General features: G+C 45.0%; 1 protein-coding gene across 12 annotated transcripts in view; it reads left to right on the forward strand.

The window, feature by feature from the left end:
- The first annotated feature begins 3,909 nt into the window (after positions 1-3,909).
- Positions 3,910-20,532, forward strand: part of Kif1b (kinesin family member 1B) — a 153,607-nt gene continuing 136,984 nt past the window's right edge. For 6 of the 12 annotated variants that reach the window (XM_070037319.1, XM_070037329.1, XM_070037324.1 and 3 more), the window contains exon 1: positions 3,910-4,230. The gene's annotated coding sequence lies outside the window, so the exon portion shown is untranslated. Of the gene's footprint in view, positions 4,231-4,902; positions 4,923-20,532 lie in introns of those variants that run through there. The other 6 variants (XM_070037323.1, XM_070037325.1, XM_070037327.1 and 3 more) reach the window with 2 other exon arrangements.

Here is a 20,532-nt window from a genome sequence, read left to right on the forward strand (position 1 = left end):
GCAAACGGATTTTTTTTTTATCACATTTACCCAAGAGCCAGCACACCATGGTCATTCACAGTGAAGGCTGAGAGTGTGTTTTAAAACCAGGTCAGAGAGGATTATGGCTTCTGGGTAGCACCCACACAGCCCCTCCTGCTAGGCTCAGCTGCCAAGATCTGCTCCCCAACCCTCTGATCCAGCTGCTGCCCCAGTCTGCAAAGGATTACTGGCAGTATCACAGCTGGGAGTCTCCAAACAAAAATAGCTTTTAAATTAGGACTTTTCTTTCTTTCTTCTCTTTCTTTCTTTTCTTTTCTTTCTTTCTTTCTTTTTTTCTTTCTTTCATTCTTTCTTTCTTTCTTTCTTTCTCTTTCGCAATTCCTAGGGCTTGAACTCTGGGCCTGAGCACTATCCCTGAGCCTGTTTGTATTCAAAGCTAGCACTCTACCACTTGAGCTACAGATATACCTCCAGCATTGTGGTGGTTAACTAGAGATAAAATTCTGAAGGAGGCTGGGCACTGGTGGCTCCCACCTGTAATCCTAGCTACTCAGGAGGTTGAGATCTGAGGATTGCAGTTCAAAGCCAGCCAGGGCAGGAAAGGCCATGAGACTCTTATCTTCATGAACCACCAGAAAATTGTAAGTGGTGTTATGTGGCTCAAGTGGTAGAGCCCTCATCTTGAGCAAAATTGCTCAGGTACAGCACTCAGGCCCTGAGTTCAAGCCCAGGACAGAACAAAAAAAAAAAAAAAAAATTCTGAAGGACTTTGCTACCCAACCTTCCAACCACAGTCCTCAAATCTCAGCCTTCTGAGTAGCTAGGATTATAGGCTTGAATCACTGGCACTTGGCTATCATTTGATTTTTTTTTTAAAGTAGACAAGTTGGGCATGATGGCTCACACCTATAATCTTAATTATTTAGGAAGCTGAGATTAGAAGGACCTGGTTTCAAGCCAGCTAGGGCAAAAAGTATACAGACCTTTTCTAGACTAATAAAAAGCTGGGCAAAGTGATAAGTAAGCAACTATCATTCCAGTCACGTGGAAAGCATAAAAAGGAGGATCGTGATCCAGCATGAGCCTGTTCAGAATTCTAGAAAGTACCAGCCAGAGTTTGTAACTTATAACCGCAAAGAGCCCTTAGCTTGGATGGATTAATGACCACCACAAACCACCTCTTCCTCCTCCTCCTCTTTCTTCTTTTGCCACTCTTGGGGCTTGCAGTCAGGGCCTGGGTTTCTTTTGCTCAATCCTAGCACTGTACCATTTGAGCCACAGTGCCACTTCCAGATTTTTCTGTGTATGTGGTACTGAGGAATCGAACCCAGTGCTTTCTGCATGCTAGGCAAGCACTCTACCACTAAGCCACATTCCCAGCCCTGTGCTGCTCTTTTTTAACTCAGTGTAGTTTCTGCTTTGTTTTGGCTTTTGAGAATCTAAGCTCTTAGTTATATGCCTGGAGGTAGTGTATTGCTTTGACTTTAGTTTTTTAATGCTATTTTTATTATGTCCATATACTCTGCTTATTCAGGCACCCTGGTTAGTTCGAGATGAGAAAAGTAGGCTTTTTTCCCCCAGCTGTTTTTTTTTTAGTTTTTTATTTTTTGTTGGTCATGGGGCTTGAACTCTGGGCCTGAGCACTGCCCCTTAGCTCTTCAGCTCAAGGCTAGAGCTCTACCACTTGAGCTACAGCACCACTTCCAGTTTTCTGGTGGCTTATTGGAGATAAGAGTTTCATGGACTTTCATGCCCTGGTTGGCTTTGAACTGCGATCCTCAGATCTCAGCCTCCTGAGTAGCTAGGATTACAGGCGTGAGCCGTCGGCGCCTGGCTGAGCCACTGGTGCCCGGCTCCCCAGCTAGTTTTGAGCAGTCATCTTTTGGATCTCAGTCTCACAAGTAGCTAGGATTACAAACTCATTTCTTTTTTTTTTTCCTTTCTTTCTTTTTTCTTTTCCTTTTTTTGAGACAGGGTCTCTCTATGTAACCCAGGTTGATCTTGAACATATAATCCTCCTTCCTCAGCCTCTCAAATGTTGTATTCATAGACATGGGACTACCATATACTGCTAGTACTTAATTTGTCATGTTGAAAACTTTCAAAATTCTGGGCTGGGAATGTGGCTTAGTGGTAGAGTGCTTGCCTAGCATGCAGGAAGCCCTGGGTTCCATTCCTCAGTACCACATACACAGAAAAAGCCAGAAGTGGTGTGGTTGTGGCTTAAGTGCTAGCTTTGAGCAAAAGAAGCCCAGGCCCTGAGTTCAAGCCCCAGGACTGGCAAAGAAGAAGAAGAAGAGGAGGAAGAGGAGGAGGAGGAGGAGGAGGAGGAGGAAGAGGAGGAGGAGGAGGAGGAGGAGGAGGAGGAGGAGGAGGAGGAGGAGGAGGAGGAGGAGGAGGAGGAAAAACAAAAAGCTTTCGCAATTCTTTCGTCTAGGATTTTGAAATGTACAGAATAACTATTGTTCTCTGCAGTCATTCCATTGTGCTGTAGCACCCCAAAACTTTTCCTAACTGTAACTCATTCCCATCCATCAGCATTTCCCCAGACTACAGCCCAGTCCTTGCTTTCATTTACTCATTTGATCAGTTTTCTTTTTGTGAGCTGGGGTTGCCCCTAGGGATTCTCTGACTCAGGGTCCTCCTTCCTCAGCCTCCTGAGTGTGGACACCGCAGGCGCGAGCTTCCATGGCTGCCAGCTCTTTATTATTGTTAGGAATTTCACTATTTTAAGCAATTTTATTGCTTGTATGTGATTTCAAATCCTTCTATGGGTAGCCAACATACACATTCTAAATAAAAATGAGAAAATATCCATAAATGTGGACTGGTTGAGAGGCTGATTATTTAACTGGTGTCGTCACTTTCCAGATTTGTTAGCGTAGTCCATTAATTCCGTTGTTTTAGTGTGTGTATAAGTCGAGTCTTTTATACCTAATAATACCCTATTGAAATCCGACCTTACTTTCAATTTCTGCTGGTAAATCCAAAAGTACTTGAAGCTCTTATAAAGTGGTGGTGGTTGGCAGAGAGAGACACCATCATTACAAATGTCATCGTGATATTTTACTGAGTACTGAATTGAGCTGCTCTGATTTAAAAAAAAAAAAAAAAAAAAACTGCTTCTAGGACTGTTGTGTTCTTCGTTTCTGAATTCTAGTCGCCCCTCCCGCAGGGCCCTGGCCGAGGGGCGAGGGGTCCGTTTCCATTCGGGGCAAAACAAAGCGTTTTGTTCCCATTCTCTCTGGCGCGCGCTGCCCTTCCCAGGAGGCGAGCTCGATGCCCACCGAGTCATGCTTTTCCATTACTCATTCCACCTCTTTTTCCCAAGGTGGAGTGTGGGAGGTGTTGTGCTGGGGCTCGGTAAGAACAGGCCAGGGAGCCTTTTGCGGGATACACTCATCCTTTTGCGTGGTTCGGCTCCGAATGCACGGTATTCAGCGGGTTCACTGCGTGTGTTGTTTTCCAAAGGGACAATGACTCCGCACTCGGCCGCTCCCACTTCAATCTCAGCCCCTCTGCAGGCAACTAGACCACCCCGCCCTCCCCCGGCCCATCTTTTATCCCCTTGCAAAACGATCATCCGGTTGTGGAGGTAAGAATCATGCCCACGAACGCCCTTTGGGGGTCACCCAGGATGCCAGTCTGGGGCACCAGGCGGTTTCGCCCACCCCGACACCCGCAACCCGTTTCAGATCCCGGAACACCAGGGGGCGCTCGGGTGTCTCCGCAGCTCCGGGCAGTATCTCCCTCCCACGCCCCAGATATTTCTACGATTGGCTGGCTGTACCGATACCTGCGTTCTGATTGGTCACTTTCTACGTCGGTTACATTCGCCGGGCGGACCCAGGTGACGCGCGGCGCCCCGGCTCGGGGCGGTGCCCGGCGGCGGCGGCGACTGCGGGCGGAGTTTCGGGAGCAGCGACGCGGGGCAGTCAGACAGCGGCGATCCAGGGGGGGCGATTGCACCCGTCCGAGCCGCTCCCCATCTGCCGCAGCCGCTTACCGCCGGCCGCTCGCCGCGCAGGGTCCCCCTCCCCCCGCCCGCCCCGCGTCAGCCCTCCAGCCGTCGCCGCCCTTCATGCCGAGCGGGGCCGCTGCGTGATGGGGCTGCCGGGCGGCGTCCTGCGGCTCGCGGCGGCCGCTGCTCGCGCTGAGCTGCGTCGGTGCCCGGCCTCCCGCGCCCCCGCGCGCCGCGGCGCCTGCTGACCCGGCCTTCCCGCCCCGTCGCTCCGCAGCGCGGCTGAGGTAAGGCGGTTGGCGTCGAGGCTTGCGGGGTTCGGAGGCTGGGGGTGGATGAGCCGCGCCGGAGGGAGGGGGGCCGGGCCGGGGTGTGCGGGGAGCCCGGTGGTCGGTCGTGGGGGCCTCGCCCTGGCGGGGGAGGGGAGGGCTCCCGGCCAGCTGCGAGCCCCGGGCCGGCGTCCAGCGGCCTGCCGGGCCCCCTGCGCGTTCCCCCCCGCAATGCCCCGCACCGTGGCCCCGCGCTGCCAGCCCGGGCGGGCGGGGCCCCGGCAGTCAGCCGACGCCCCGCGGTCCGGGGCCGTGCCCGCGGCTCCCGGCCACCGTGCAGCCCCTCTCCAAGCCTCCCTTTCCTGTCCCCCCTTTGCTCGATCTCTTTCCCCATTGTGGTTGGCATGGGGGGGGGTTCGACTGGGAGTGTGGCTGCCGGACCCCCGTGCCAGGTGGAGGAAGGCCTGGGCGGCGCGGGGCCCGAGGGGAGGGGGGCGGTGGCGGGGTGCGGGGGGGGGCGTCGAGGGCGCCGGGGCTGCGAAGAGGCCGCGAGGGAACGGGAGAGGGGGGCTCGCTGGATGCCCGCCAGCCGGGAAGGAGGCGACCGGGATTACTCTGGCAGCCATATTGGGAGGATGATCTGACAGATCGTTTCGGAGCCCAGCCCGGTTGCTGGAAGGCACGGAGTGGCAGCCCTGGCCGCGTTCGGGGTGAGCGGCCGCGCCGGGGGCCGGGCGGTGGGGGCTGGGAGGCCGGAGCGGGCGAGCTCGTCATTGTTCGCGCGGCGCAGCGCCTTCCCGGCTGGAAAAGCAGAACGGAGCTGCCAGAGCACTTCGTCTCTCTTTTCTTTTTTTCCTCTTCCGTGAATTGCTTATAGGAGCGTTCCCCGCGGTAAATCTGTGTTTCCAGATTCCATTCTTGCCATGCATTTCTCCCGTGCCTGCGCTCGTCATCCGAGTCCGGCGCTGCGGGGCCGCACCGGGCCTGTTGATGGGCAGGTCTGGAGGCAGCCCAGGCCCCTTGACCGCTCTGCGGGCTCCCAGTCGGTGGAGGGCCCCGGGGTGTGTATTATACCTTGACAGAGTAGCTCAGCACGCAGAGATGAAGTCGACGGGATATTCCCATCATGGGGAGGCCTGCAGCAGCCGTTCTGAGGACGAAGGTTGTCATCTTTGTGGAATCTCGAGATAGCCCAAATTAGATTGGCTACCGATCCCTTGCTCCAATATCTCTTCCTGCTCTAGGCAGCTGTTCTGCCAGCGCTGAACTTGCGGCTTTTTGTCATGTGTCTGTCTGAACCCAAAGAAAATGCAGCGATTGGGGTTGAATAATGATACAAAAAAAAAAAAAAGTGATAGCATGGTGGATATTTAAAGACTGGCGTTTTGTACACATGGCTTAGTCATAATCCTGCTCTTACATGGTGTTTGCTAATTTCGTTGGTATTGTTGGATTCTGAAATACGTGGTTATGGCAGTTTCATTGGAGTATGGAACATGAAGGTTGCATGTAAAACAGACCCAGAAAGGTCCAATAACTGGGTTCATTGTGAGCCTGTACATGGGTTTTCTTCTATCCTAGAGTATGTGTCCTTTTCATTTAAACTCCATTGATTAATTCAATAATTCCTCTTCCTGGATTCTTTTTTCTGTCCTCCCCTGGGCTTGAAAGTGAACCTAAGATCTTGACCTAGATCAATGTTAGACGAGCATTCTCCCATTGAGCTATATACTCCCAGCCCCCAAACTCCATTTTTGAAATTCTTGCAGCTTCTTGAGATGAAATTCACCTTGTTTCCTATAGTTTTTAAATTAAGTCTTAACTTAAAAAATAATTATGTCATTAAGCGTTTCCTTTAAAATAAATTGACTCAACTACAAGTGGTATCTCATTGTAGTTTGAGTATGTATTTGATGCATATGACAATAAAAACTCTGATAACTTAAAAAAATTGATTCAAATGTGGCTTTGACTCAAAATGTGGCTCATCACTGTAATCCTAGCTACTCAGAGGCTGAGATCTGAGGAACACCGTTTGAAGCCAGCTCAGGCATGAAAAGTCCATGGAAGCCTCATAGAAAGTCCATGAGACTCTTATTTCTAATTAACCACCAAAAAGCCAGAAGTGAAGCTGTGGCTAAAGTGATGAGTGGCTAGTCTTGAACAAAAAAGCTCAGAGATAGTGCCAGGGTCCTGAGTTCAAACCCCAGGACTGGCACACATACACACATAAAAAGAAACTAGTGATTTTTGCATTACATCAATATGAGAGATACAGAAAATCTGTAACTCCATGCCCCAAATAAGAAATATTGTTAAGTTTTTAATTTTTAGAATTAGTTTATTTGTATAAAGGTCTGAAAAAGTATGGTTAGATATAATTTCAGCATTGGTAAAATCCAACCTGGTTGTGAGTCTGATAGGAGGCATGATTTTCTGAGGCCGCGGAGCTCTGCTCTGATGACTGCTTTTCTAGAATCTATGCAATTAAGAGCAGCTTCTAAGGCTTTAGACAGACTGATTTTTCTTTTTCAAGACCATATATGTTTGTAGTTTTCCTTTTTCCTCTGTTCCTACTCTGAATTTGTGCAGGGACTAAATGGCCAAGAAAAAGTCTGCCAACAGTGTTTCCAAGGCCAAAGCTTTCTAGCTCTTCTTTCTGCCCTGAGTATAAAGAAAAGGACAATAGGCCCTTGCCTTCTTGTTCATCAACTCCTTCCCAGGCTGCTAATCGTAGTAGATCGTTCCCAGGAGCAAGCATATCCCTTTGGTCATCTAATGTGGCATGATATAATTTTACTGGCATATAATTTCACAAGGCTTTGAAGTTAAAGTTTGTCATGCCTACTTCATTTAGTTATCTTTGAAAGAAAGCTTTGTTTCAGTATTCATCTGTGAGTTTCTGGATTAAAACAGCATGAGTAAATATAAATACTTCTAGAACATTTATTTTGGGTATAGAACAGAAGAGAAATTAAATAGATGTGACTGATAGGAAAACCTTGCGAACCTTGAACCTGGGTGAGTTGGGCTTTTTGATTAACAGCTCAGTGATTCATTTTTACTCACTTTTACTATAGTCGTTACCAGTTAATTGAGAATGGATTTAGGGGTTTAGTTCTTTACCCTCAAAGAACTCCAACTTTACTATTTGCATAGTATAGTGAGACAAGATTACCTCTAACTCCTTTCATTTAGTGAAGTTTCATGTCGTTCTGTCTGTGCCATGGCTGTCTCTATGATTTTCACAATCAGACCTGTTGTTTCTTCTTTGCAATATGTTTGGTATTTATCTAACACTCAGCTCACACTTTGATGAGTGTTTTGTGATTGTTTGTGTAGATGTTTCAAATCTTTCAGGTGTGCCATGCTGTTTGCTACCACTGTCCTCTTTGGCTTTATCTGTATGTCTGTCTATCTCTATTTATTCTATCTGTGGTACTGGGGTTGAGCTCCAGGCCTTGAGGATGTTAGGCAAGTAGTCTGTGTTTGAATCATGCCCTCAGCCCTTGTGTTTGTGTTTTGTGTTTTGATATAGGGTCTTGCTGACTTTCCCAACACTGGCCTCTAACTCAGAATACTCTTGCCTCTCTGTCCTGAGTAGCTAGAACACAGATGTGTCCCTGCTGTGGTTCTTTTAAAACTTTGATTCTTGGCTTAGTTTACTTTTCATTCAGTTTTAAATTTTATTATTTTTCTGGTGATGGGATTAAACCCTGGGCCTTGTACATAGATAAATGTTCTTTTTGTTTGTTTGTTTTGCTTTGTTTTTTTTTTTTTTTTTGTCGATCTGCGGGGGCTGAATTTGGCCTGGGTGCTCCCTCAGCTCTTCAGGTCAAGGCTAGCACCCTACCACTTGAGCCACAGCGCCACATCTGGCTTTTTGCTACTTATGTGCTGCTGAGGAATGAAGCCCAGGGCCTCATGCACGCGAGGCAAGCACTCTACCACTGAGCCACCTTGCCAGCCCCTAGACAAGTGTTCTACCACGGAGCTTTTGCCTTAGTTTCTGCCCATATTTTTGACAAGATTTTGGCAGATGTGAGTGATTCTGTAAAAAAGCATATTTAGGGGTGGGAATGTGGCTTAGTGGTAGAGTGCTTGCCTAGTATGCATGAAGCCCTGGGTTCCATTCCTTAGCACCACATACACAGAAAAAGCTGGAAGTGGCGCTGTGGCTCAAGTGGTACAGTGCTAGTAGTCTTGAGCAAAAACAGCTCAGGAACAGTGCCCAGGCCCTGAGTTCAAGCCCCAGGACTGGCCAAACCCCCCTTTCCCCCCAAAAAAAAACCCATACTTATATTGAGCACTTTCTATGTGTCAGTCTCTTTGCTAAGTACTTTGGTTTATTAACTAATCTGTAGACAACACTCAGTATTGTGATCACATCTTCTAACACTATCACTTTCAAACTTGCCTTCCAATCTTAAACTCTGATAATTTATAGCCTAATTTTAATTGTCTTTTTTTTTTTTTTTGCTGGTCCTAGAGACTGGACTCGGTACCTCATGCTTGTAAGGCAGGTATAGGTGCTCTATCATTTGAGCTGTGCTTCCAGCCCTGTTTTCTTGTGGTTATTTTCACAGTAAGTTCTCCCTTTATGCCTAGATCTGGGCTTTGATCTTCCTATTATGCTTTCATGTCATTGAAGATGACAGGCACATCTCACCAGGTCATTGAGTGAGGCCTGAGCTGGCCTTGAATCATGATCTTCCATTTCTGCCTCCCAAGAAGCTAGGTGTGCAAGCTTGAGCCACTGCACCCAGCTTCACAGCCTTGTTGCGTGTACAAAAGGAACTACAATCTTGACCAGTTGACTGAAGCTTCCTACTGTCCCATGCTTAGCAGAAAAGCTTGCCTGCCACCTCACAGGAAAGAAAGCAGGAAATCCTGGTACTCCCCTTCTTGTATTGACAAGCTTCCCTGTCCTCTTTCCTCCAGTCTGAGAAAGGTTACTGCCTCTGAGGTCAGCTAGGCCCTTGGCCTATGTTCTGAATGGCCCTCGCTTCTTATCTCTAGGGACTTGCTGCACTGGCTTCTCTTCTTTCCTCTTCCCCGACTTTCTTCACTGTCCTTAAGCATGCCAGGAACAGTTCCACTTTGCTTTGATTCTTTTGACCAGATTTTTAAAAATTTTTTGTCTGAAATTTTCCTGAGTTACTCCTTTTACCTCCTTAAGGTCTTTGCTTCAATTTCAACACCTTAACAGGTCCATCCTGACTTGGTCTATGCACCTGCACATCCCCTGCTGCTTTCTGGTCCTACTTTGGTGTACTCCTTTCATCCTGCTTACTACACTCTCTGTGCATTTTTCTGGACCTAGTATTAATTCCTCTGTGGCATAGATGTTTATCTGTTTTGTTCATGGATGTAATCCCGGGAGCTCCTGGTTATATTGTACGTATACAGTATTTAACTGTTGAATAAAGCATACAGGAAAACAAGTCTTTTCTATTAAAAAATAAAGACTGGGGGCTGGGAATGTAGCTTAGTGGTCAAGTGCTTGCCTAGCAGGCATGAAGCCCTGGGTTCAATTCCTCCGTACCACATAAACAGAAAAGGCTGGAAGTGATGTTGTGGCTCAAGTGGTAGAGCAAAAGAAGCTTAGGGACTATGCCTAGTCCCTGAGTTCAAGCCCCAGGACTGGCAAAAAGAAAAAAGAAAAAAGGCTGAGCTGGGCACAGGTCGCTCATGCCTAGATGTTCAGGAGGCCGAGATCTGAAGATTGAGGTTCAAAGTCAGCTAGAGTTAGCAAAGTCCATGAGACTCTTATCTCCAATTAACCACCAGAAAACCAGGAGTGGCGCTGTGGCTCAAAATGGTAGAGAGCTTGCCTTGAGCACAAAAAAGCTAAGGGACAGTGCCCAGGGCCTGAGTTCAAGCTCTAGGTCTGACAAAAATAAAAATAAAAACTGAAAGAAGAAAAATTCCCTCCTGCTTGCTTATCACAGTGAGGTTCTGTCAGTGGGGTGGCTACTTGAGTTTCCACATCCATGCCGCCTCAGCAGAGTGGCTTCTGTGGCTTCCATGGTTCAGACACTGCTCTTGTTCAGGTTTGCAGCCTTATTGCTGAGACTCATGTGCTGGGTGTATGTGTTGTGGTGGGGAAGATACTTCATGCCACTTAGACAAAAGTGCTTCTTTATTCCCTATGTCCTAGAATGTCTAGCTACTTCTTTTTCTGTTGGGCTGGCTTCAGTCTCTTGGGTCTCCTCTATTTTTTTTTTTAATTATTTGGGGGGTCTGGTTGTGGGACCTGAACTCTGGGCCTGGGCACTGTCCCTCAGCTCTTCAGCTCAAGGCTAGCACTCTACCACTTGAACTACAGCGCCACTTCCGGCTTTTATTTTTTCTGCTTATGTGGTGCTGAGGAATCAAACCGCAAGCATGCAAGGCAATCGCTCTACCACTGAGCCACCTTCCCAGCCGGTCTCCTCTATTTTTTTGGCCATACATACACATGGATGTTAGACTCATTGAACATAGTTTTTTTGTATTAACATTTAAAGATGTGTTGTTTGGTTTTGGTTTTAGCAACTATAACTTGACTGCACAGTATTTGATGTTAAAATAAGTAATGGAATAGCTATTATAGGAAATATTTACCATATTTAATATATATGTAATTGTTGCTTCCAGAAAGATTTTAAGCAGCTCAGCATAAACCACACACACACACACACACACACACACACACACACACACACACACACACACACACACACACACACACACACACACACACACACACACACACACACACACACACACACACACACACACACACACACACTCTCTAAAGCTGTTAAAATATAAGGAGCAAAATTTATGTAACCTGACAAGGCTAATATAGAAATTTAGTTTTTGTAATGCTTGGAAGTCAAAGTAGAAAGGAAAAGATAAATTATACAAAATTATACAGTTTTATCCTAGTAAAAGAAAGCTTAATGATTTGTTAAGAAAACAACTCTTCCTCCTCCTCCTCCTCCTCCTCCTTCTCCTCCTCCTCCTCCTCTTCCTCCTCCTCCTCCTCTTCCTCCTCCTCCTCCTCCTCCTCCTCCTCCTCCTCCTCCTCCTCTTCCTTTTCCTCCTTTTTTAAATGGCTCTCTTGGGTGCTGTCCCTTAGCTTTTGTGCTCAAAGCCAGCATTCTACCATTTGATCCACAGCTCCATTTCAGACTTCTTGGTATTTAATTGGAGACATGAGTCTCACAGAATTTCCACTTTGGACTGCAGCCCTCACATCTCAGCCTCCTGAGTAGCTAGGATCATAGGTGTGAGCTACTGGTCCCCAGTTAAGAGAAACTTTTATGGTGTTAAATGATAAAGAAGGCCAGATGGGTAGTTGTTATACACCTGTAATCCAGCACTCAGGAAGCTGAAGCAGGAGGACCATGAGTTCAAGGCCAGCTTGGACTACCCGTGGAGATCCTGTTGCAAAAAAGAACAAATTCTAAGCATTAGTGGCTCAAGCTTGTAATCTTAGCTACTCTGGAGACTGAGATTTGAGAATTGCGGCTTGAAGCTAGTTTAGGCAGATAAAATCTGAAAGACTCACATCTCTAGTTAACTAGCAAAAAGTTAGAAGTGGAGGTGTGTGGCTCAAGTGGTAGAGCCAACAGCCTAAATGACAGTAAGAGAGCCTTAGTTCAAGCCCCAGTACTGACACAAAAAAATAATTCTAAAAATAAGAAAGGTGTTATAGGTAACCCCATACAAAGATGTATGCACTGTTTTCAGCATTCTTTTTTTTCTTCTTCAGTATTGGGAATTGAACTCAGGATCTGGTGCTTTGGTGCTCTGCTATTGAGCTTCACCTCCAGCCCTCAATACTCTCTTAAGTCACAATTCAAAATGGTCTTAAAGATCCTTTAGAAGAGCCATCCACCAGCTTTTCAAACTAAGACTATGATATTAAAATATAACTAATCTTTTCTGTGAAATATACACTGAAGTGATTCAGGCATGTAACTTGCATGCAGATTAATCTGATGTCCCAACCAGAGCTCATGATTCACCCCTGGGGAGAGGCTGCAATGCTTGTGTTGTCATCTAAAGAAACGTACCTATTAAAGTTTGAGAACTGGTTTATCATGTGGCCTAATAATGGATGTCTTACTGAATCATAGAAGAGTTTGACCTGCATTCTTACCCACATGGTGTGGGCAAGAAAGTTGTGTTAAGGAGTAGATTTTGGAAAGAATCTTCCCTAATACTTAACATGCATTAACTTTTGGTTGAAATTTCCCATTTGTGTACCATAATTAACCTGACTTATTTTTGCCTGGACAATTCTAGGTAGAAGTGTTGTTACTTATTTGGACCATAAAATAGTGTCAGTGGAACATTCAGATTTGAGTGTTTGAGTCTCAAAACCTTCCAATAATAAATATATATATAGGGCTGGGAAGGTGGCTCAGTGGTAGAGCACTTGCCTTGCATGCATGAGGCCCTGGGTTCGATTCCTCAGCATCACATAAGCAGAAAGAAAAAAAGCCGGAAGTGGGGCTGTGGCTCAGGTGGTAGAGCTCTCACCTTGAGCTGAAGAGCTGAGGGACAGCGCCCAGGCCCAGAGTTCAGGCCCCACGACTGGACCCCCCCCCCAAAAAAAAATATATATCTATTTGTCGGTTGTGGGGCTTGAACTCAGGGTCTGGGTGCTATCCTTGAGCTCTTCAGCTCAAGGTGAGAGCTCTTACCACTTGAGCCACAACGTGAGAGCTCTTACCACTTGAGCTACAGTGCCACTTCCAGTTTTCTGGTGGTTAATTGGAGATAAGAGTCTCATGGGGGCTGGGAAGGTGGCTCAGTGGTTAAAGTGCTTGCCTTGCATGCCTGAGGCCCTGGGTTCGATTCCTCAGCACCACATAAGCAAAAAGAAAAAAGCCGGAAGTGGCGCTGTGGCTCAAGTGGTAGAGCGCTAGCTTTGAGCTGAAGAGCTGAGGGACAGTGCCCAAGCCCAGAGTTCAGGCCCCATGACCGGACCCAAAAAAAAAAAAAAAGAGTCTCATGGACTTTCCTGCCCTGGCTGGCTTTGAACTGTGATCCTCAGATCTCAGCCTCCTGAGTAGCTAGGATTACAGATGTGAGCCACTGGTGCCCGGCATATATCATTTATATGTGTGTGTGTGTGTGTGTGTGTTTGTGTGTTATGTGTATGTATCACCTAGCCACAGAATTGTTAGTACTAGTTAACTTACTAAGTGGAGGTTTTTTTTTGTTTTTTTTTTTAAATTGTGAACATACTGTACAGAGGGGTTACAATTACATGGGCAAGACAATGAATACATTTCTTTTTTTTTTTTTTTTTTGGTTGGTCGTGGGGCTTGAACTCTGGGCCTGGGCACTGTCCCTCAGCTCGTCAGCTCAAGGCAAACACTCTACCACTTGAGCTACAGCGCCACTTCCAATTTTCTGGTGGTTTATTGGAGATAAGAGTCTCATGGTCTCTCCTGCCTGGGCTGGCTTTGAACCGCGATCCTCAGATCTCAGCCTCCTCAGTAGCTAGGATTACAGGCGTGAGCCACCAGCACCCGGCGACAATGAATACATTTCTTATCAAGCATTTTAGCCTCCTCCTTTGTTTCCCCTTCCCATCCTCCCCACTCCGGCCCAATCCTCCCTGTCCCCCCCCCCCCCCCAAAGTTGTAAAGTTCGCTTTGGACATAACGACTTGTACATCGCATTGTTTCAATGGGTCCACCTGTATCCCTATTTAAACGATTTGTTTTTCCCCTTCGCCTAAGTGGAGGGTTTTTGATTTTTGTTTTTGACTGCTGCTAGGGCTTAAACTCAGGTCCTGGGAACTCTCTCTCTGAGCTTTTTTTTGCTCAAGGCTAGCACTCTTCCACTTGAGCCACAGCTCCACTTCCAGCTTTTTGATAATTAATTGGAGATAAGAGTCTCACGGACTTTCCTGCCTGGGCTTTGAACCACCGTCGTCATAATTCAACCTCTCAAATAGCTAGGATTACTGGCATGAGCCACCAATACCCAGCTGGAGTTTAGTACTGCCTAAATTTGGATTTGGCCCCACCTAAAGAAATTCAAAAAGACAAAGCAAGTTACTTTAGAACAGTTTAATCCATGAGCCATAGTAGCAGCTGTTCCTTGACACACCTTAGTTTATGGGAATAATATGGTGCCACCTGTGAAAATGAGACTTGGTTGTTTAAATTGGGTGTCAGGAGGATATGTGTCTGAAAAGTAAAAATTTCATCAGGTTGTTTTTGTGGTTGATTGTGGGCCATCCGCCTGGCAAATCATCAGGTTGTTTTGATAGTGATTAACAGAGAGCTTGACACTGGGTGTCAGTGGCTCAAAGCCACCCCAGACAGGAAAATCTGTAAGCCTCTTTATTTCCAATTAACCAGCAAAAAGCTGGAAATAGAGCTGTGACTCACGTGGTAGAGTGCTAGCCTTCAGCAGAAGAGCTCAGGAACAGCACCCAAGCCCTGAGTTCAAGCCCACAAGAGGTGGAAGAGGGAGGGAGAGAGGAGATGGACACATACATGTCCACATAGGAGCCCGAGCCTCTTTAGTCACATCGGAGACTGAAAATCTTGTCATTTTTGGCATTCAGTTAGAGCACAGAAAGCAGTCTTCTTGACATGGATCCATTTTGAACTTTCACAGTATGGCTAAGTTTTTATCCATTTAGTCAAAGATGAAGAATACAGAGATATTTTATCCACAAATTCCTAGATATTTGATGGCCATTTTATAGGCAAAACCACTATCAATGATGCAGTGTTGGGTCCTAAAACCTGCTTGGTCCCCATAGAATCTTTTAGACAAATTTCAAAATGTTATATAAGAAGGAATTTTTCATAACATCTCAAAAGGGGTTCTCTACTATAGAAACTTATTTTCTAATTAATTCCTTAAAAATGCATTCAGTGAATATTTCCCTCCTTCCTTCCTTCCTTCCTTCCTTCCTTCCTTCCTTCCTTCCTTCCTTCCTTCCTTTTTTTCTCTCTTTTTTTCTCTTTCTTTTTTCCTTTCTCTGTCACTCTGTCTTCCTTCCCTCCCTCTCTTTCCCCTCCCTCTGTCTTTCTGTCTTCTTTTGCTAGTACTGGGTCTTGAACTCAGGGCCAGGGTGCTGTCCCTTAGCATTTATGCTCAAAGCTGGCACTGTACTACTTGAGCCACAGCTCCATTTCTGGCTTTTAGTGGTTATTTGAAGTTAATCCTAGATGCTCAGGATACTGAGATCTGAAGCTCTCAGTTTGAAGCCAGCCTGGGCAGAAACGTCCATGAGACTATCTCTAATAAAGTATTTGGAAAAAGCTGGGAGTGGCATTGTGGCTCAAGTGGTGGAGTGAGCTCTAGCTTTGAACAAAAGAAACTCAGGGGGCTGGAAATGTGGCTTAGTGGTAGAATACTTGCGTAGCAAGTATGAAGCCCTGGGTGCGATTCCTCAGTACCATATACACAGAAAAGGCTGGAAATGGTGGGGCTCAAGTGGTAGAGTGCGAGTGTTGAGCAAAAGAAGCTCAGTGACAGTGCCCAGGCCTTGAGTTCAAGCCCCAGGACTGGCAAAAAAACAAACAAACGAACAAACCCTAAAAAACCCAAAACAAGAGCTCAGGGATGGCATCCAGTTCAAGCTCCAGAACTGGCAAAAAAAAAAAAAAAAAAAAAAATCATGTACTGTCTGGGCTGGCTTTGAACTGCAGTCATCCATTCTCTTAGTAGTTAGGATTACATGTGTGAGCTTCGAGTGCTTACCAAGATTATTTTAAAAATAGATTCTTCATTTATGTCAGGTACTCTTAGCAAATTGAGCTGATAATGAACTATATATGAAGATAATATGCTGCTTAAAAAACTCTTAAAAGCACACACTGAATCAATGTATAGGAGCTAACTGAAGTGACCACAACAATGAAAATAAAGTACATAAAAAATGATGAGTCAGTGGGTTTTTATTTTACTTTTTGATGATACTAACCTTTGAACTCATGATTTCATGCTTGCTAAGTGTGCCTTGTACCACTTGAGCCACGCCCCGACCTCTAGTTTTGTGCTGGTACTTGGGGCTTGACAAGGTAGAGCCTTGCACTCCCTCTCAGCCTTTTCACTCAAAGTTGGTGCTCAGCTGTGTGTGGCATACCAGTACTTCTTGCATTTTGGAGATAAGTCTCACAGATTTTTTGCTTGGGCTGGCTTCAAACTGTGATCCTTAGATCTCAGCCTCCTGAGTAGCTTGGATAATAGGCTTGAGCTACTGATATCTGTTTGTTTGTTTCTTTTTCTTTTTTTTTTTTTTTAAAGGCAAGTTCTCAACTATGTAGTTCAAGCTCAACTGGCTTCAAACTCATACTCTTCCTACCTCAGCTTCTTGTGTGCTGGGATTACAGGTGTGTACCACATCTAGCTTTTCAGTAGAGCCCTTTTAAGGAGCAAACAGAAAGAAAGTATGACTTTGTACACAGAAAGCTAACTATTAAGGAATGTATCACAATGCTTTCTGCTCCATGGTGACATTTGACTTTGTCCTTGAAAGATGAGCATTTATACATAATAGTCTGAGAAGAGAGAATGGATTTCTAGGAATCTGGATGTGTAGTGTAATCAGTAGCCAGTAAACAAAGTGCCTAGGAGTTGGGCAGTGAATGTGGAGACTAGTGAAATAGGTACTGATAAAGGCCCTTGGACTTTCTGCTGTGGGAACTAGTGAAAGGATTTTGTTTTTGTTTTCTGGTGTGGTACTGGGGCTTGCACTCAGGGTCTTTTGCTAAAGGCTAGCTCTCTGCCACTTCACAGTTCCACTTCCAGCTTTTTGGTAATTAATTGGAGATAAGAGTCTCATGGACTTTCCTGCCTGGGCTAGCTTCCAGCCTCAGTCCTCCGATTCTTAGCCAGAGTAGCTAAGATTACAGCTGTGAATCACCGGTGCCCAAGCTCAGTAGTGTGTGTGTGTGTGTGGGTGTGCGTGCTGGTCCTAGGGCTTGAACTCAGGGCTTTAGGTACTTCCCTGAGCTTTTTCACACAAGGCAAGTGCTCTACCACTTGAGCCACAGTTCCACTTCTGGCTTTTGTGGTGGTTAATTGGAAATAAGAGTTTTGAGGATTTTCCTTGCCTGGGCTGGTTTTGAACTGTGGTCCTCAGATCTCAGCCTCCAGAGTAGCTAGGAGTACAGGTATGAGCCACCAGTGCCTGGCTTTAGTAGTTGATTTTTAAGAAGAGGGAATGATGTGAACGAATCTCTGTTTTAGGAATATGAACAACAGTAACAATAACAACACTCCCCCAAAAAGAAAAAAAAAGCCATAAAACCCTGGTATTGTTTATTCCTGCTGAAAGATCAGTTTAGTTTCTCTTTTGACTCTTAATAATCCACGCTACCTCTGAGAGTAAATGGCAGTTCCACAAGATCAAAGTTAAGCAATTAAGCAAAAATTATTGAGAAATATTCAAATAAATTGAACCTAAATGTTTTATTGTCCCTTTAATGTTAGTGAATGCTTCTGGAATTTTTGCTACATTCCACTTTCTTAATGCTTCTAGTTGTATGTTGTAAGGAAGGAAAACAGAAACAGTCTAGAACCCAGGCTGTGTAAGTGACTCAGAGCACTTTTGGTTACCTTTCCTGTCTGCCTTCTTTTCCTAGATCTTCAAAGATTTAAAAACATACTTTATACTAATTATTCAGAAATATTGTCCTATAATATCTTAAAAATACTCAGAAATTCTTTCTCACCAGATTTTCATCTTAATTTCAGGCTTAATAAGTGATTTTTCTAGCTGGGTGCCAGTGGCTCATGCCTGTAATCTTAGCTACTCAGGAGGCTGAGATCTGAGGATCGCGGTTCAAAGCCAGCTTGGGCAGGATGTCTGTGAGACTTATCTCCAACTAACCACCTGAAAACTGGAAGTGGCGCTGTGGCTCAAGTGGTAGAGTGCTTGGCTTGAGCTGAAGAGCTGAGGGCCAGTGCCCAGGCCCAGAGTTCAAGCCCCATGACAGAAAAAAAAAAAGAAAAGAAAAGAAAAGAAAAAAGGTGGTTTTTCTAAAGGAGAAGCTAGTTTTTGTGTACACATGTACTATATTTGAAGCTTGAACTCTGGACCTTGAACTTGCTCAGCTTGAGCCATACCTCCAGTACTCCTTTTTGCTAGTTAATTGGACAGGGAATCTCATAGAGCTTTCTGCCTGGGCTGGCTTGGAACCATGATTCTGCAGGTCTTAGCCTCTTGAGTAGCTAGGATTACAGGTATGAGCCACCAGTTCCCTGCCTGGAGCAAGGAGTTTTGAAGATGAAAATTTTTGTTGGACATCTGTTCTAAAGGAACTGTTTTAGATAACCTGGCTTTAGGGGCTCATACCTGTAATACTAGCTATTAGGCTGATTCCTGAGGACCTTGTTTAAAGATAGCCAGGGCAAGAAAGTCTGTAAGACTCTCATGTCCAATTAAACACCAAAGGAAAAAAAAAAAGGGAAATGGAGCAGTAGCCCAAGTGGTATAGTGCTAGCCTTGAGCATAAAAGCTCAGGGATAATGCCCCGAGTTCAAGTCCCAGGACAAGCACAAAAGAATAAATAAAAAAAGGTATTCTTTAGAGTAGTAGGAAATTAACAAAGTAACTCTTTCTATAGTTATCTAATATAAAATATTAACTCATTTGTGAATTGGTTACAGTTTTACCATAGGAGAGTTAAATCAGGAAAAATATGTATTTAGTTCAGGTTGTTGTGAGAAAGTATTTTTTTTTTTCATCTTATTTCTACTTTTATTTTTGTTCTGTGGGAAAATAATTTAAAAATGCATATATTGCTTCTAAAAAGGATGATTGTTACCTTTTTTTCTTCCCCCCAATCTTGGGGCTTGAACTCAGGGCCTGGGCACTGTCTCTGAGCTTATTTTGCTCAAGGCTAGTACTCTACCACTTGAGCCACAGCTCCATTTCAGGCTTTTTCTATTTATGTGATACTGAGAAATTGAACCCAGGGCTTTGTGCATGCTTAGGCAAGCACTCTACCACTAAGCCACATTCTCAACCCACTATTAGCTTTTTAATGACAAAGGAATTTGAAAATAATCATTTATGGTGATACTGACCTCTTTTTGAAAGAACTTACGGTTTTTATTAATACATTTTTTTTCTAGTGGGTACCTGGTTTGATATACTTTTAATGTGTATTTTATAAGGTGATTAAATCCTAAGAATAAAAAGCATAATAGTAAAATAAAATATTCAGACTACTCTGAAATAGAAACTATTTCTTCTGGACACAGTATTTGGAAGCACAGCATTTGCATCCCTCCAGCCATCGGTAACTGTAGCATTTCTTTCTTTCTTTCTTTCTTTCTTTTTTTTGTCGGTCCTGGGGCTTGAACTCTGGGCCTGGGCGCTGTCCCTCAGCTCTTCAGCTCAAGGCAAGCGCTATACCACTTGAGCTACAACGCCACTTCTGGTTTTCTGGTGGTTTATTGGAGATAGGAGTTTCACAGTCTTTCCTGCCAGGGCTGGCTTTGAACCACAATCCTCAGATCTCAGCCTCCTGGGTAGCAAGGATTATAGGCGTGAGCCACCAGCGCCCTGCAACTGTAGCATTTCTTTGGTGAAACAATTCTAGATTATTACTGACAACTGTTTTCATTAATTTCCTTCCCCTCACTTTTCCTGTTCTTACTGTAAGACAACAATTTTGCTTGTAATTTTCAGACTAGGTTTGTATATTGTATTTCTTTATGGGATGTTAGGCACAAAACCTTTGAACATAAATATAACATGTTTTAACATATGAATAACATTTAATCAGGCTTTTGAGCATAGGAATTCAACAATAAAATTAACTACTATATTCAGAACCCTGAAGACTAGAAACTTGATTTAAGATTGTTCTTGTCTTCAAGAAATTAGCTGGGCACCCGGTGGCTCACGCCTGTAATCCTAGCTACTCAGGAGGCTGAGATCTGAGGATTGCAATTCAAAGCCAGCCGGTCAAGAAAGTCCATGAGACTCTTATCGCCAATAAAACACTCAAAAACAGGAAGTGACGCTGTGGCTCAAGCGGTAGAGTGCTAGCCTTGAGCTGAAGAGTGCAGGGACAGCACCCAAGCCCAGAGTTCAAGCCCCATGACTGAAAAAAAAAAAAAAAGAAAGAAATTTACAGTCTGTAGCAGGAACAAGAAAACAATTCTGTCTGGGGTAAGGTCAATGAATTGAAGAATTTTTTTTGGGGGGGGGTCTGGTTTGGGGCCTGAACTCTGGGCCTGGGCGCTGTCCCTCAGCTCTTCAGCTCAAGGCTAGCGCTCTACCACTTGAGCCACAGCGCCACTTCTGGCTTTTTTCTTTTTGCTTATGTGGTGCTG

Source organism: Dipodomys merriami, unplaced genomic scaffold (genome assembly GCF_024711535.1).
Source record: "Dipodomys merriami isolate MVZ:Mamm:240054 unplaced genomic scaffold, mDipMer1.0.p SCAF_28, whole genome shotgun sequence".
Taxonomy (NCBI): Eukaryota; Metazoa; Chordata; class Mammalia; order Rodentia; family Heteromyidae; genus Dipodomys; species Dipodomys merriami.